Source organism: Pholcus phalangioides, unplaced genomic scaffold (assembly GCF_987345545.1).
Source record: "Pholcus phalangioides strain wild (caught in Gottingen) unplaced genomic scaffold, Ppha-v1.0 ptg000013l_1, whole genome shotgun sequence".
Lineage (NCBI taxonomy): Eukaryota > Metazoa > Arthropoda > Arachnida > Araneae > Pholcidae > Pholcus > Pholcus phalangioides.
In genome coordinates, this window is record NW_028301606.1 from 13,120,523 (window position 1) to 13,136,366 (window position 15,844).

At 37.2% G+C, this 15,844-nt stretch overlaps 1 protein-coding gene across 5 annotated transcripts in view; it reads right to left on the reverse strand.

Moving 5' to 3' along the window:
• Positions 1–15,844, reverse strand: part of LOC149078627 (uncharacterized) — a 45,402-nt gene that overhangs the window by 12,460 nt on the left and 17,098 nt on the right. Inside the window, exons 1-2 of one of the 5 annotated variants that reach the window (XM_089240763.1) lie at positions 6,854–6,943; positions 4,488–4,581 (exon numbers count right to left, since the gene is read on the reverse strand). The exons of 1 other annotated variant lie outside the window; for it this stretch is intronic. The gene's annotated coding sequence lies outside the window, so the exon portion shown is untranslated. Of the gene's footprint in view, positions 1–2,929; positions 3,358–4,487; positions 4,582–6,853; positions 7,049–15,844 lie in introns of those variants that run through there. 3 more of the 5 variants (XM_089240764.1, XM_089240762.1, XM_089240765.1) reach the window with 3 other exon arrangements.

Genomic DNA, 15,844 nt, shown 5'->3' on the forward strand with positions numbered 1-15,844 from the left:
GCAGCCGGAAGAGTTCTTTCATGAGTAGCAGACCCTATGCGATATACGGTAATACATTATCTAATTTTGAAGGGCACGATTCCGACAAGAAAGTTTTTTTTACATTGGTATTATTTATTCACCGACAGGGTTTAGACCAGTGTTTCCCAAAGTGGGCAATATCGTTGCCTGGGGGGGATGATGGAATGGCCCACTGGGGCGGTAGAGGCTTTGAGTTTAGTATAGGATCCTATGGGTTGGTGTGGGTTGGGGGCGGTGAGAAGAAAAAATTTTTGAAGGGAGGGGATGGACCCCAAAAAGTTTGGGAAACAATGGTTTAAACTTTAGGTTCCAAAACTTTTTGCTCCATCACCCACTCTTCAATTCTTTCTTCTTATCGCCCCCAACTTAAGCCAATCCATAGGATCTTATATTAAACCCTTAGCTTCTACCGCCCCTCCAGAAATTTCTAGTGCCAAAAGAGGTGATATTGGAGGGCATAGGGGCGATATTGCCCATATTGGGAAACACTGGTTTTCTACTAAATTCACAATTTTTGGATAGGCGATGGATACGACACGGATTGGTTAAAAATCTGAATCTAACCAATCCGTTCCGATCTCCTTCCTATCCAAAAATCTTGACTAGTTTGAACCCTGTAGGGTGACGTGGAGGTACAACAGATGCGGCGACAACATGCCCACAGAAAAAGATTACTATCACGGGTTGTCCCACACCGAAGGGTCAACACATCAACCCTTCGGTGCGAATAAAAGAAAGGTGAAATCGAACGCTGCCCTTCGGAATCGGCAATAAATTGTAGGTCCCGGTCTAGTTAGCCCTTGTATTTAACAAAAATGATTTTAAAAAAATGAACTGGTCGAGTTCAAAGTTCTATAAATTTGGGTACTATCCATAAAAATGGCAGCTTTTGAACCAACTGCCAAAACAGTAATTTTATATGTTTAATATCTCGATAAATATTGCATTTAAAAACATGAAAATTTTTTGCCAATGACTTTTCACAGCATGATCTACATTTCAACAATCGGAGCATTTAACACACGGGGAACTGTATGAAATTTTAATTTTTTTTCTCATGCATACGTCCTCCTCAAACAAATTTTGAGATTTTACGTAACAGCACGTCATTTGAAAACGTTTTGTAAGTGAAAGTATATCTCTAAATTCACCGGTTGCAGAGATATGCAAAAAAACTTGGGACATCCTGCATGACTATTACATTATATTTGAAATACCGAACAGAACTCCGCGATACGGAAAAAAATCTCTTCTTTTTATTCATCATTAAAACTTCCAGGAACTGAGTGACATGATACGATGGACGTCACTTTCAAGCGGCACCAATAAGATGAATAGTTGCCACCGTTGCCATCCGAATAATTTACTGACTATTCGTATTTCATGGAGTCAAATTACAATTCGGTTTATGCATCAACGAAAACGGTCTTTGGATGAGCATTTTTGCACATCTTGCTAATGATGTTAGACCGGGCTCACACTGGAGAGATACGATGACGATATCGACACGGATTGGTTAAAAAAATCTGAATGAGATACGGGTCTCCGTTCGCCCATCTTAATGGTTGTTCTTTAGCTGTTGTTTTAACGTTATTGTTAATCCACAGTGGTGAGAACTTTTGATATTAAATCCTCTGTCTCTGGTGGGAACTAGCAAAACTATTTGAAGTCAGATTACAGTCCACGAATGTGCATTGGTTCAGGTTTTCAGCCAATCTTCGTCGTATCGCTTATCGTATCGGTCCAGTGTGAACCCGGCCTTAGATTGCATAGATGTTTAGATATACTTAGAAGGGGGAAAAAACCTAATAGCCCTAACAAATTTTATTGCTCAAATTTCTATCTTGCAGTATTAACTCACTCGCTGGCATTGACGAGATATCTCGCCTTCTTAAAAGGCTTTTATTTTAGCAATGAAAAGCCCGGATAATTTGATTGGTTATCCACTTCATTGAAAAGGAGGTGTTCCATTTTTGCATGTGCAAAATGTAGTTGTGAAAATTTAAATAGAAATTGATTTGGAAAATTTTTCTAAGTTTTTTCGAGTCTTCATTGAGTTTTATAATAACTTATATTATAAAACTTTAGCCTGCCAAAATTTCATTTTTTGGCCCGCTTCGGATATGGAGCATATAAAAAATTAGAGCCAAAAAGATTCAGATGCGTCACAGCGCCTGTTCCTCCTTATGGGTTCGGGCCTTGGACGAACAGGAATTTATGGGCGTTCCCCCCCCCCCCATATATATATAACCGTCTTTGAGCATCATAGCTACAAAGTATTGTATAACAATTCGGAGGCGTAAGCGGGGGGGGGGCGTATATCCTTAAGCCAAACAAAAATTATAAAAATAATATTGCGATGAAAAAATTGAAATATCGAAAGGAAATACCTTTTATATGGTATATCAACCAATTTCTGTTAATTTAAATGCTTTTTTTGAAGGGTGATAACTCTAAATTTCTCGGGAAGAAAATTTTTGTGCCCTCTCCAAAAAGGTTGATCCTGCGTACGCCCAGCCCCTGTAACACAAATGTGTGTATATAATTACTATAAAAATAAATTCTGAAGTATGTCGTGACCATTGCTGATTTTGCACATTCAAAAATTCGACAAGATGGCAACATTCTACAAAAAAGGGGGAGGGGAGAGACCAAAATATAAAAGACAACCAATTCTTCAAGGAGGGAAGCTGAAAATTTGTGGTCCCTGAACACGTGTCCCGTTTGCCAACGCGAGAAATGAGCACTGCTCTGTCACTAAAAACAATGTATTTGAAATGCAATTATCATTATACCCTCTATGTATTTTTGTTTCACAAACTTTAGATTCAAATCACTGAGAAATGATAAATTACGAAATTTACCCGTCGATTAAGAAATAGATATTGTTTTGTTTTGAAGAACTTACCGACCACCAGCCGCAGTCTCCACAAACATACGATATCCAGGAAAAGAGAAAGGGGAAACAAAAATCACTGTTTACCCGGACGACAGATGGCACCGAAATTCACGATAATACACAAATAATAATAAAAACCAGGAAGGAAATAAAAAAATAAAAATTTAGACATTTATTGTATCTTCTCTGAAGGCACTTGAAGGTGACGACCCCGAAGAAACAAGAACCAACGGATGGCCTCTGTCACATGAAGCTGCCGCAGAAGCAAACAGAACAAGCTGCGAAGGACGAACTTCTTATCCCCAAAAAAACATACACGAGCGCGTTTAGTGAAATGAAAAAGAAAATGCGACCCAGTGTATGACTAAAAATTTTTTTTTTTATCCACTATATATACATACATACTCCTCCCTCTTCCATTTCCCAGCTCATAATGTGCTAAAAAAAAAATGTCGAGCGATATGTGACGATCGACAGATGGCGCTAAGCGTTTCCATCATCATCTCTAATAACGTCTATATAAAACCATGCACTTACTACACAGAAATTTGCTGACAGAAACTTCATGTTGAAAGATTTAACCGTTTTATGCCTCGAACCAGACTCGCGGATATCCACCGTACCTAATCAAAACCATAACACTAATCCTCCCCCCCCCCCATTAGGGAAAAACAAAATTGAATTCCATCCTGTCTTATCATGTATTCAATGATTGAATAGTCAATAAATCTGGCATCTCATTCAGTTGTGTAAATATCAATTGGATGATGCCAATTTATTTTATAAATGAGTCGTACTAAAAAATTCTGCGTGTTTTTTTTAATGAAGAAAAAATTTAGAGACTTTACATTTGTTGTTCCAGCCTTTCCTTCTACTCTTTAGTTGCGAAGCATTGAAATAACCAAGGAATAAAATTTTTTGAGGTGTTATGTTAAACAAATAATGTAACCTGAATGCTCTATCTATATACAGTCAAACCTCGTTAGTGCGTCACCCGGTTAACACGCCACTCCGCTCACTACCGGGTCACTTTTTGGAAGTCCCAATTGTCCTCAGGCAAGAATTGGCACAGCTATGGCTTACTCTCCGTTTAACGAGTCACTCCGCTTACTAAGTCATATTTTTGCTCTCCCAAGACTGACTCATTAACGAGGTTTGACTGTATTACAAGATAAAAAAAAATTCATTATCAACATTTAAAAATACTGGATTTGCACTTCACTGTATTTTAAGATTTACATAGATCTGAATAGTATAAAAATGTAATTTATTGTTTGCCAACTTATTTTTCTATCACTGTTGAAGAATGTACAGCAATATGTCTTCTCCGCACGTGATATTTTCCTCAAAAATGCAAGGATTAAAAATCGTTCGTGATTTTCTTGTCAAAAAATTAGAGGGAGAGATATTAACTCCTTCGTTTACAAGCTATTAGCAAGAAATTCGGATGATCTCTGTTCGACGAATAGGCGATAAATAGGATGTCCTAACGCGTAACCTAACCGTGCATTAGAAAAAGGAAACGGAGAAGGAAAAAAACAGTGAAATAGTTAAGTTGAGTACTCACGAAGTAGATTTTTCTTTTCACTCCTACCCTACCCGTTCTCTTTTATATGTATGTAGTGAAAGGAGTCGTCACATGCGAAATTGTTTTCACGTCCCTGTATAGAAATAAACGAAGGTAAAAAGAACAACTATTTCCATAAAGTTATACAACAAAGCTTCGCGATGATGAGTAGAGAGGAAAGAAAACAGGGAGAACTCTCCTGTTTGAATTCATTCCACTGGCGTTTGGAAGCAATATTACATCCTTGATTGTAAAGTAGTTAAATTTTAGGCCAAGAAAAATGAAAAAAAAAACCAATTAGGTGCCAGCTGAATTTCTTAGGAGACCCAAGAGTGATTTCAATATGAAGAAAAACGGTCTTAAATGATGTTTTCAATTTTTTCTTTATAAGTTTTCTCTAGGTTAAAAGACTGAAAATTTTGTGTCATTCATAGATTCCAATTTAGCAATCGCATACAGTAAATTTTAGGTGACAATACCGGTTTTTTTAGTCACCGTGGTGATTCGGCGCACGGGAATTGTCAGGTACTGTTTTAGGCTATTTTTCGGTTATTTTCAAAATTCTCTCCTTATAGGATTTAGTTGATTTGTGGAGGCAAAAAATCCTCCGAGACTTTTTTTAATAGCATTACTTCAGATTCCCCATAAGAAGATTTTTGTAGAGAGCGAAACAAATGAAATTGGAATTATGCGGTATATGTTCAACATGGTAGATGTGATGAAACATCCCAGCCTATCTTATAGAATTTGTTCCAAGTAACTGAAGGAAATGAGGCCTTGAAAATATGGTAATTTTTGGTGCTCAGAATAAATAAACTTTTCATCAGTCCTACTGAACACAGAGTAGATCGAATTTCGATAATAATAAAAAAAAAATTTACTGGACATTTCAGCGGACTCGCCTTCATCCGAATTATCAGAAAATGTTTATCACTCGGATAAAAGACAGTAGCACCTGAAACACGCCACCTACAAGAAACGGCTCAGACCTAATTATACAGTACTAACTGTTACCCCGCGGCTTCACTCGCATGGATTTGGTGATCTGAAAATTCTTCCTTAAGACCCCCCTTTAGGGATTTAATTTAGGAAAAAAAATCCCTTAGTGAGTCTACATTATAACATAAAACTACTAACCAAATTTCATGTTCAGCGGTTTTGACTCAGCGATAATGAATCAGTCAGGACATGTTATTTTTTTTATATATTAATCACGGGTTTCCCACTAGTGTTCCGCGGAACCTTGCGGTTCCATGACAGCTTTTTTTGAGATTCCGCATGATCAAACGCCACGGCATTCTTGAAAAATCATGGATCACGGAGAGAGCCGTCAAAGAAGAAAACTTTCTTGTTGCTGATATCCGCAAAGCTTTTCTTTGTTTTAAATTTTAACGAAGTAGTGTCGTTTAAAAAAAAAAATCCAGGCCACATGGAGAACTAACCTAGAGAGTGTGCAAGCATCTGAGTGACTAAAACAGTGTGCAAGTATATGAATGACCTGGTAAGCAAGGAAATTTGTATAGTCTACCGGCCACAAAGCGATAAGTCCACCTCCGGAGGGGACCCCCCGAAAAATATCTCCTAAAATTATGCGGTTCTTGCAAATTACTCGAATTTCCACGGGGAAAAATGAAGCATTTGATTAAGCGGCACATGCTATTTATCATAGCACCTGATCCCATTACCGTGGAGTGCCTGCCCCCCATTCACCAGAGAAAGTCCTCACGGCCATGCTTGGCGTACCTATGCTTCAAGACAGCCCTGGGGTATTTTATTAAAGAATCAGGCAATATCTTCCTTCAATTCAAAAACAGAATGAGTGGAACAGCCTTCAATGCTTGATAATCAGCTTAGAGTATAGGAAAAGATGCGAGTAAGGCACGGCACGGAGACCTATGCCTCCCTCATTCTGCAGTAACGCCCCTAGGCAGATGTGTTCCCAGACCAGACTCTTCACGGGCCCCTCTATTATGAATTTATATTCTGAAAAACAGAGCCGATCTCTCCGATAAAAAGTCTCGCTACAGAAAGCAACAAGCCTACACACAACGGTACAATTATTCAATCATTACACTTCACTCATAATTGAAAAATGGATGGCATTACACAGAAACAAACTTCACGATATGTTCACAACATGTACACGGCGTGTAATCCTGGCCTAAATCAATAAAAACTTTTACAGTATTTCATACTAAATTGAAAAAAATATATACGTTACTATTAAGTAGCCATAGTAGCAAAATTAAACATCACTGACATTAAAATAGAATGCTACCAGCCTAACATAATATCGCACCCTTAAATACCTCTTGTATCGTTATTAAAATTGAAACTATTTAAAAATTTGTTTTGAAAATACTCACGACGTTTTCCGAATGCGCCACCCACACCCAGAAGAGCCGACGACGCAGGGGTTTATGAAAATATTTTCGTCCTTTCAACACGAACGTACAGATTCGAGCAAAATGTGGAAAAAAAGCTTTCTTTGCACAGACGCAACACGTGGATATATATATTTTTTTTCAATCCCACGTGCGCGCGGAATGCATCTGTCGAGCCTGCAAATAAATGACGAAGTTTTAAGTTTCACTTAAAAGTGCGTCAGTGGGCGTCGTATAATCGGGTCTCGAGTGCAAACTCGGGACGAACGGTATTATCCGAATGCACATGAAGTATCAGTTCGATTCAAAGTACTCAACTACAGTCAAACAGATGAGAATATCGTTCATAATGCGGAAATGAGAGAAAACTAAAAAGCAGCTATATGATGTCTACGATATAAATCACCGATGCCTAAATTTCGATTTTTACCCCATCACTTTCCCCATGATAGAATGTCTATTTACCATTAACACTTCTTCGTTCATTGACCACATTTATTTCCACACGGACAAGAAATTCGAGGAACTGAAAAAGGGCAACCAACGCTTGTCGCAGTATGGTATATTACGTTAGCACGCAATGTTTCAATAAATTTTCAGAGAACTAATATCGCGGAAACTATCATGGCATAGGAAAAGAAATGTTCAAAACGGGAACATAAACGAACAGTAAAAACAGGAGCCATCTATAGGAAGGTTGAGACAACGAATTACACTGATACGTGGCTATTAATTAACGAATTTAATCTACTGGGAAAAAAACAACGAACCAAGGTTACTTTCCTCGCCAGTGACCACAATAAAAGCATTTAATGGAGCTGTAAAAGTCGATTCGGAACGATGTATTATTTATAGCGTGCACTATTCTGGCTGGTGCTTCCCGGATTCACGTCCGTGTAAATTTATAATTCCGTCAGCGGTCACGGAAGTCATTTCGTTCGTGTTTAGGAAGAGCGAATAGTTACCTAATATTATAACTTTTTTTTATTTGCTCATTAATAATAAGTAGGGTTTTTATTGCAATGAGAGCAAGACATGCTGAAAAGACATCCCCTATGAATTTTCATCTCGCATTATGGCCAGCGTAGATATAAAAGCACAGACCTGCCAACCTTTAAAAGGTAAAAAATCCCGTAACTTTCTCACGAAAGTCCTGCAAGTTACTTGAAAATTCGGCAAAAACGTACTCTTTAGCATGCCAAATTTTTTTTTGATGGCTATAATGAGAAGTAATGCATAAGGTGATTAAATTACGTATATTTTTTACGATTCACGGACATTCCCGTATTTTTATCATCATTTGCTGTCCGACTATTCTAAAGGAATGTCCATTTTTTTTCAACACGATGCTTCCTTGAATGATACTAGACATTTTCGTTATGTTAAACGTTTTTCCCGTGGAATCATAATTAAGATTTATAAAAGCTCTGAATTTTCGCCTCCCATCGACAATTACGAATTTTGCCCACTGCTAGCGATGCCCCGTACTTTTGATATGGTTTCTGTAATTTTTGCTATGAAATATTGGCAGGCATAGTACAGTTAAAACCTGTCTTCAACGGAGGGACCGAGATATTTTTCCGTTGAACACAGGTTTCCGCTTAATAGAGGTTCAATTGACAAAGTGTAAAATTATGTAACGATCTCGTATGTAATAAAAGTACAGTATAATAAAAGTAAATCACTTCAAATTAATTTAAATGTACATAAAATATAATATTTACTCTATAATTACTAAGTATTTAGATTTTCACAGCATCTGTATGAAACTTCACCCCACGCTGTTCTGCATCTGAAATACATTACAGTACATTAATGGCACATTTACGTTCTTTTTTATTTTCTCTGAAATTGTCGATGAGGGTGTCAATATCTGTCACGTCAGGTTCAGTTTGTAAGTTGTCGTCTATGTTTATGTAATCTTCAGCACCAGGACCGTAACTAGGATATTTTTTTTTGGGGGGGGGGGGGCAACATGATTTCGCCATCCCGACCACTGTAAAAAATTCGATGATTTCCCCACAATCAAGTACAGCAACGGCTTTATACAAATGTAAGGGTGAGTGAAGTAGAACTCACATTTTGGCAAGCAGACATTGCATTAAAAATTTCGACAGAGAAGCACTAATATTTTGTATGATCCTTTGGTAGCGAAACAATCGAAGTGTTTGTGTGTAATTTTCCATTAAAGGATAAAATTTACCTTTCCGTTTCCGCGTTAGACAGGTTCCGTTTAATACGGGAACCTGTCTTTAATGGGAAAAAAATCGTGGTCCTATGATTTCAGTGCTAAAACACACATTAAAAACCCGTTTTTTTCCACGATTTTTTTCCATTAAAGACAGGTTTCCGCTTAATACAGGTTCCATTGAAAATACGTTTTACTTTAGTACTAACGGGGATCGCTTTCTAAAAGGAAAGTGACAGCAGAAAAACTAAATTTTTTTCTAAGAACTAAAAATTTCGAGGGTACCTACCTGTATTTCCATGACCAAAAATGAAAACAAAATTCGACAGAAACCACTATAAAAATGAGAGCTATCCAAACGTAATCTTCCACATCTCGTTACACACACACACTGCTTGGTACCTAAACCTTTCGATGTATTAAAGGTATCGTTAAATGTTTCTAAACGCGAGATCCTTGTCCGTTAATTTCCAAAGAATTCATGAAATAATTTCCAAAGAATTCATGAAATAATTTCTAAAAGTAAAATTCATGAAATAATTTCTAAAAGTAAAATTCATGAAATAATTTCTGAAGGTAAACACGAAATAATTTTTAGAAGTAATCATGAAACTGTTTCTATCACTAAGTGTGAAGTTCGAAGGGATCTTTTGACACCACAGGGATATCAGACGCACACCCCATCATCAGAAGATGATCATTCATGTCGACTGTGGCGGATATGAAACCAAGAACTAATAAGATATACATTCTTGAGGAATTTAAAGTAGGATGCCGATCAGGTACAAAATCGGGCTCACTCTTGAGCACTTGAACGATGATGCCACAAGTCAAAAACGGCTGCCTCAGAACATGGATATGGATTTACAAATGTAAAATAGTTGTGAAACGATGATTCAAAATGTAACAGAAAAATGTGTCACATTTTGAATCAAGTTACAATTCTCTCATTTTCTAGATGGAGCAGATTCAGTCAGATGCAGGGGCGTCTTTAATGGGTAGGTAAACAGTTCCAATATTATAGAAGACACGGATTGAAAAATCAAAAAAATATATATATTTCCAGCAAAATTTCTTTGGAGCCAAGCATGTATTTTACACTGAATTTTCTTCTATTTTACCGGAGTTTAATGACCCCTTCCCCATGTTGGAAGACACACTGTCAAAAAACTTTGTGTCATCGTTTCAGATGCATAGTTTTAAGCGTCAATTCCGATTTTCTAGTGATCATGGTGACCTGGCACCTGGGATTTATCAAACCCAGATAGAATATTTTTATCAATAGAAAATAAATAAAAGATTTTTTTTTTTTTGATACGTAGATTAGGCTCTTGGGCTTCTTTCCATGTCCGAACTCTCAGGTAGCCGATAGCATTCACGTCAGAAATTAAGTCATCGCAGATATACACTACGGATATTCACACACAAATTTGATTTTCTTATCGTGAAGAGAGATTTTCTTATAATTTCTTACACAGAAAATGCCTCAGATTCTACCTTTTTGCACAATACAAGGAAGAAACATGTCCGATATCTGAGGAGAAAAGAAGAAAAAAAAAAAGACATTTCGACCGATAAGAGGGAAGACAATGGACGACGTTGAACTCTACCAAGAAGAAACAACGACACGGAAACATGCTCGGGAAAAGGGGGGAAAAAAATCCAATATCTTACATCATCTCAAGAAACACGACATCGCAATGTATACGAGATCTTCCACAGACAATAAGGACAGAAACTCGGACAAGGCACATCCTTATATAGAAAAGGCTTAAGATTTCTATGGCAGTCAATACTAACTGGTAAGATATACAAAAACTGACCTGATCTTATATGTAAAAAGCACCTATCCGTCTAAAAAAAAAAAAAAAAAATGACCTTTTCTTTCTTGGAATTTGCTTATAGGTCCGTGGAGTACGTAAAATAGACCACGAAATGCACGTAATCGTTAATCATACCGAAAAAAACCCTATATATAAAAACACGGCCGTGTGCATTGTGTTTGGGTTCGTGCAATACGAGAAAATAGTTCGAATTCAGGTTACTTATTTCTATACATCCCCATGATGGTCAGTAAAATGGCCACAGACAAAAAAAAGCATCGCGATGATCAGTAAAACATAGCTAAAATATCCACAAAAAAACAAAGCCATTGTTCAGTAAAATAGCCATGGAAAAATACCACGATGGTCAGTAAAATAGCCGTAGAAAAAAATATCACGATGGTAAGCAAAATAGAAGTGGGGTAAAATCCCATGATGATCAGTAAAATGGCCATGGAAAAAAACTTCATGGCCAGTAAAACATCAAAGAAAAAGAAACACCATGATGGTCAATAAAAGCCATGGAAACACCATGATTGTCAGTAAAATAGCCATGGAAACACCATGATGGTCAATAAAATAGCCATGGAAACACCATGATGGTCAATAAAATAACCATGGAAACATGGTCAATAAAATAGCCAAAGAAACACCATGATGGTTAATAAAATAGCCAAAGAAACACCATGATGGTTAATAAAATAGCCAAAGAAACACCATGATGGTTAATAAAATAGCCAAAGAAACACCATGATGGTTAATAAAATAGCCAAAGAAAGAAAGCGCCACAGTGGTCTGCATAGTCATGGGAAAAAACCATGTTAATAACAGCCACAAGAAAAAAAAAACCACCATGATGATCAGTGAAATAGCCATGGAAACGGTCAATAAAATAGCCAAGGAAATAGGATGGTTAATAAAATAGCCAAGGAAAGAAAGCGCCACGGTGGTCTGCAAAGTAGTCATGAAAAAAAAACCCCATGATAACAGCCATGAGAAAAAACCACCATGATGGTCAGTGAAATAGCCATGGAAAACTAAAGACTGAATATAATTTATAAACATAGCAATCGTAAGGTTAAAACAAAGCGTATTATAGTTTAGCAGTAATGGCTATGGATTCGTCTAGAAATGAAAAAATTTGAAACATGCAGTGATTTTAAAACACTAGGAAACGTGTTTTTCAACAGGAATCAGTCCTTGAAACGAAAAAAGACGACGACGGCCACATTAACAAAGCGAGTTTTTTATTCAAAATAATTTTGATGAAGTCGATGGTTCTAGTTTTTCATAACAAAAATAGTCAGGGAAATACATAAAAAAACGTGCCAAGGTAGATGTCCTCGTTGGATAATGTATGTTACAAAGCCATAAATACTCGAACGAAACGACTTACGGCGACCTTATCCTCAGCCGCGTAACGTGTAACCTTAATGGTAATCGAGCTAATAAGTTCGAATGCCGCACGTGGCGTCCAAGTGCATTCATTTTGTTTTTTTTCGACTTTCCGGGTTTGCTCGACTATACATTAGCACTTTACTTACATTAAATACAGCAAGTGCGTAACTGATTAGTATTGAGTGTGTGCGCGCGTGTTTTTTTCCAGCTATGCGTGTCATCTTCTGTAAGAAACTTCGAGATTATTCCTCATATCGAGTACCCGCATGACCTTCAAGGCTGTTTGCGTACATAACGTTTATTTCAGTGAATTCGTAAATTGTCTGGGAAGAGACTTCAAATGGAGAAAGGCTCGTATTCGCACCCAGAAGTTGGAAAAAACACAGAAAACGTGCTTCAGCCGACCATTGTGACGCCAACGGGGTTTGAACCTGGATCCTCTCGGGCACTATAGACTACTACCGTTCATGCATCTCGTGCACGTTCCTGTGCGGAATTTCTAACGAATCGGTACATGGATTAATGAGTGTTGCGAATGTACGTGTGGTCCTGAAGTATTTATGTTGTTAGAGTTGCACTTGTTTCGCGCTTTTGCTGGCGCTGCCATCTGTGACGGAAGAAGCCACGGATGTGACATAGGATCCTATGGGTTGGCGTGAGTTATGGAGGAGACAACGATGCAAAGAAAAGTTTTTTTGAAGAAGTTTGGGGGAAATTACAGAAAAAAAGTTGGCGAACCTCTACTTCTACACCAGACATTTTAAGAGGGGAGATAGAACTTTCTGTTCTACCATCCCTTCCTTATAATTTTTTTTGTTTTCATTCCCCCCCCCCCGCTCTTCAATTTAAGTCAACAAACAGGATCCTATGTTATATTCAAATCTTCTACCGTCCCCCCCCCGAACCATTCAATCGCCCCAGGGAGCGATATTGCCCACTTTGGGAAATACCCCCCTCTACACAAATAATGCACACATTAGTTCTATGGAAGGGCGGTGAGAAACCATGGAATTTTTCCAAGTTATTTGCATACCCCCCTTTTTTAACCTGATTTTCATGAAACACAATGACTGCTGTAGGTTTCATAATTATATAATTCCAGAGATCCAGAAAAAACAATGGACAAACTCCTATTTCCTTCTGAGGGCGAAACGATGCATGAAGAACTGTAGACGCACCGGTTCATCATCGTCACTATAGAGATGAACATGTCGGATCCCTATCCGCAACGCGCATGGATACGCATCGAAAAGGCTTAAAGGGCCTTTCCCATCTGAATACAGTGGAAACAGAGAAAGGCATAACACAAGATGGTCGAAGAGAAGAACCAAAATTACGTGCAACCACGAACCGTGTACGTTTTCCGTTTTCTTTCGCGTGAAATAAAAGAAAAAGTGAAAAATTCCTTGGTAAACGGATGGATGACGATGCGAAAATAGAATGGTACAGCTACAAAAAACTAAAAATGTCTTCTCTAAACTCAAAAAGAGATAAAAGAAATACCGAGTATAGAAACGTTCAAAATGAATGAAGGATCTCAGAGCTGTCTGCAAAATATATTTTCTCTTTTAAGAAAATGCACCATCTTTGTAAACAACTATTTCAATGGTCCAATGAATTCAGTTAGGAAATTGAGAAATTCCCTGTTTCTTCTTTCCCCTGATCCGCTTCACCATCAGAATTGCTGGTTTCGATTGTATTTACAAAAAATTCAAAAGAAAAGATCGAAACCAAAGAGTTACGCAATCAAAACAGCACCAGCTGGAGTATGAAACAGGTTTGCGTGTAGACGGTCTCTGAATACGCACGAAAAGAAACCTTTTCAAACCTTGAGTATGGTGAGATAATAAATAAAAACCTGCTAAATACTCCATTGGTTATTTAATTACCATGATTTCCTTCTTATAATCCGCTCATAATTGGTCATGGTTTTTTTTTTTCTCAGAGCCACCTATTACCATCTATGAATAATCATTTTCATGAATATTTTTCTTGAAATATTTCAAACTCTGAGGAAAAAGCTGCGTTAGTACGTTGCGATGGATAATCAGCACTGAAAAAAATTCAGATATTTTTAATGTATATGTTACGGTAAATGCGATAAATCTGGTTATTATACATAATAAGTCATTATTATGAATAATCACCAAACATTTTGGTAAGTTTGATAAATTTCCCTAAATTTATTACTTTTACGGGCGATTATGAACCCAAGCGTTGTTGGCAAATTTAATAAATCTTATACAATACATAATAATTCATACATGTATCATTATGTCGGGGTACGATCGTAAAATTTGTTATCGGGGGGGTCTAACTATATACCACATCACACATACTAGACTCATTTGAAATTTTTATAATATTCATCAAACTCACCCACGGCCGCAACTAGGGGGGGCGGGAGCAGGCGGGTCTCGTGCCCCGAGCGCTGGACCCGAGGGGGCGTCAAAATGCGTGCTTGCCCGGGTAACCAAGCATCTTGTTGCGACCCTGAACTCACAAATTATGCATAATACACTCTACGGTATTATGCATAATTACAGATAAAGGCGATAAATTCCAAGTATTTATCGAATTTACCAACGACACTCGGCTATTATACAGTCGCCGGTAAAAGTGATAATGTTTTCAGTATTTAATCAAATTTACCAACGACGCTTGGGTGTTACGCATATTCGTCGGTAAGAGTGATTGATAAATTTATCAAACTTTTTTTTTTTACCAAGACAATTGGTAAGCATGCATAATAACCGGTTATTATGTGTAATAGTCAATTTTACAACAATAATACTTTATTAGTGAGACACGTGGGAATAGAGAAAAGGGGAAAAAAATTACCAAGAAACCAAATGGCCCAAAAATATATACTACTGCATTTAATGATGAATATTATGGTTTGTGGGCGGGAAGAGGTCCTGATTTTCACACCCGTAATCCATTTTCACCTTAAACTTGTCTAGACTATGGATTAAGGATTATTATGTAGAGAGATTACATGGAAATTCTGACAAATATCTTACACCAAATTATCGGGACTCGAGAAACTGGAGGCCCAGATATCCTCAAATCCAAGTCAGGCTCTAGATACAAGTAAAATTAGAGTAGGTTAAAAATCCTAAAAACTTTCAAAACTTTTTACTTAATTGAATACTAATAGGCCTAACAACAATCACTTTGAATGTGAATGTAAAATTTTATTGCAAGAGGTTTTCATCGCCAGTCATCAATTAAAAGACAGTTTTCGCGCACGCGTGCTGTAGGGCCATTGTGAGTTTAAGCGGTTGTCACGACCCCTGAAGTTATTTTTCAAAAATGAAAAATCATTTCATTCAATTGCAAATTAAATGAAAAAAACGTCGTGCTAATCGGTTGATTTGTTCTTTTAAAATGAAATAAAGAATGAAAGAATTATAGCGTATAAATTGTATACAAGAAAAAACATTTTGAACGTGATTTTCTCAGATTGCGCATCCGTAAGATTGAAAAAAAAAATATTGCACAGAAAATTCTGAAATTTTACAGAAATTTTTATTCGATATTCGTTAGTAAAATGAGTCTCGA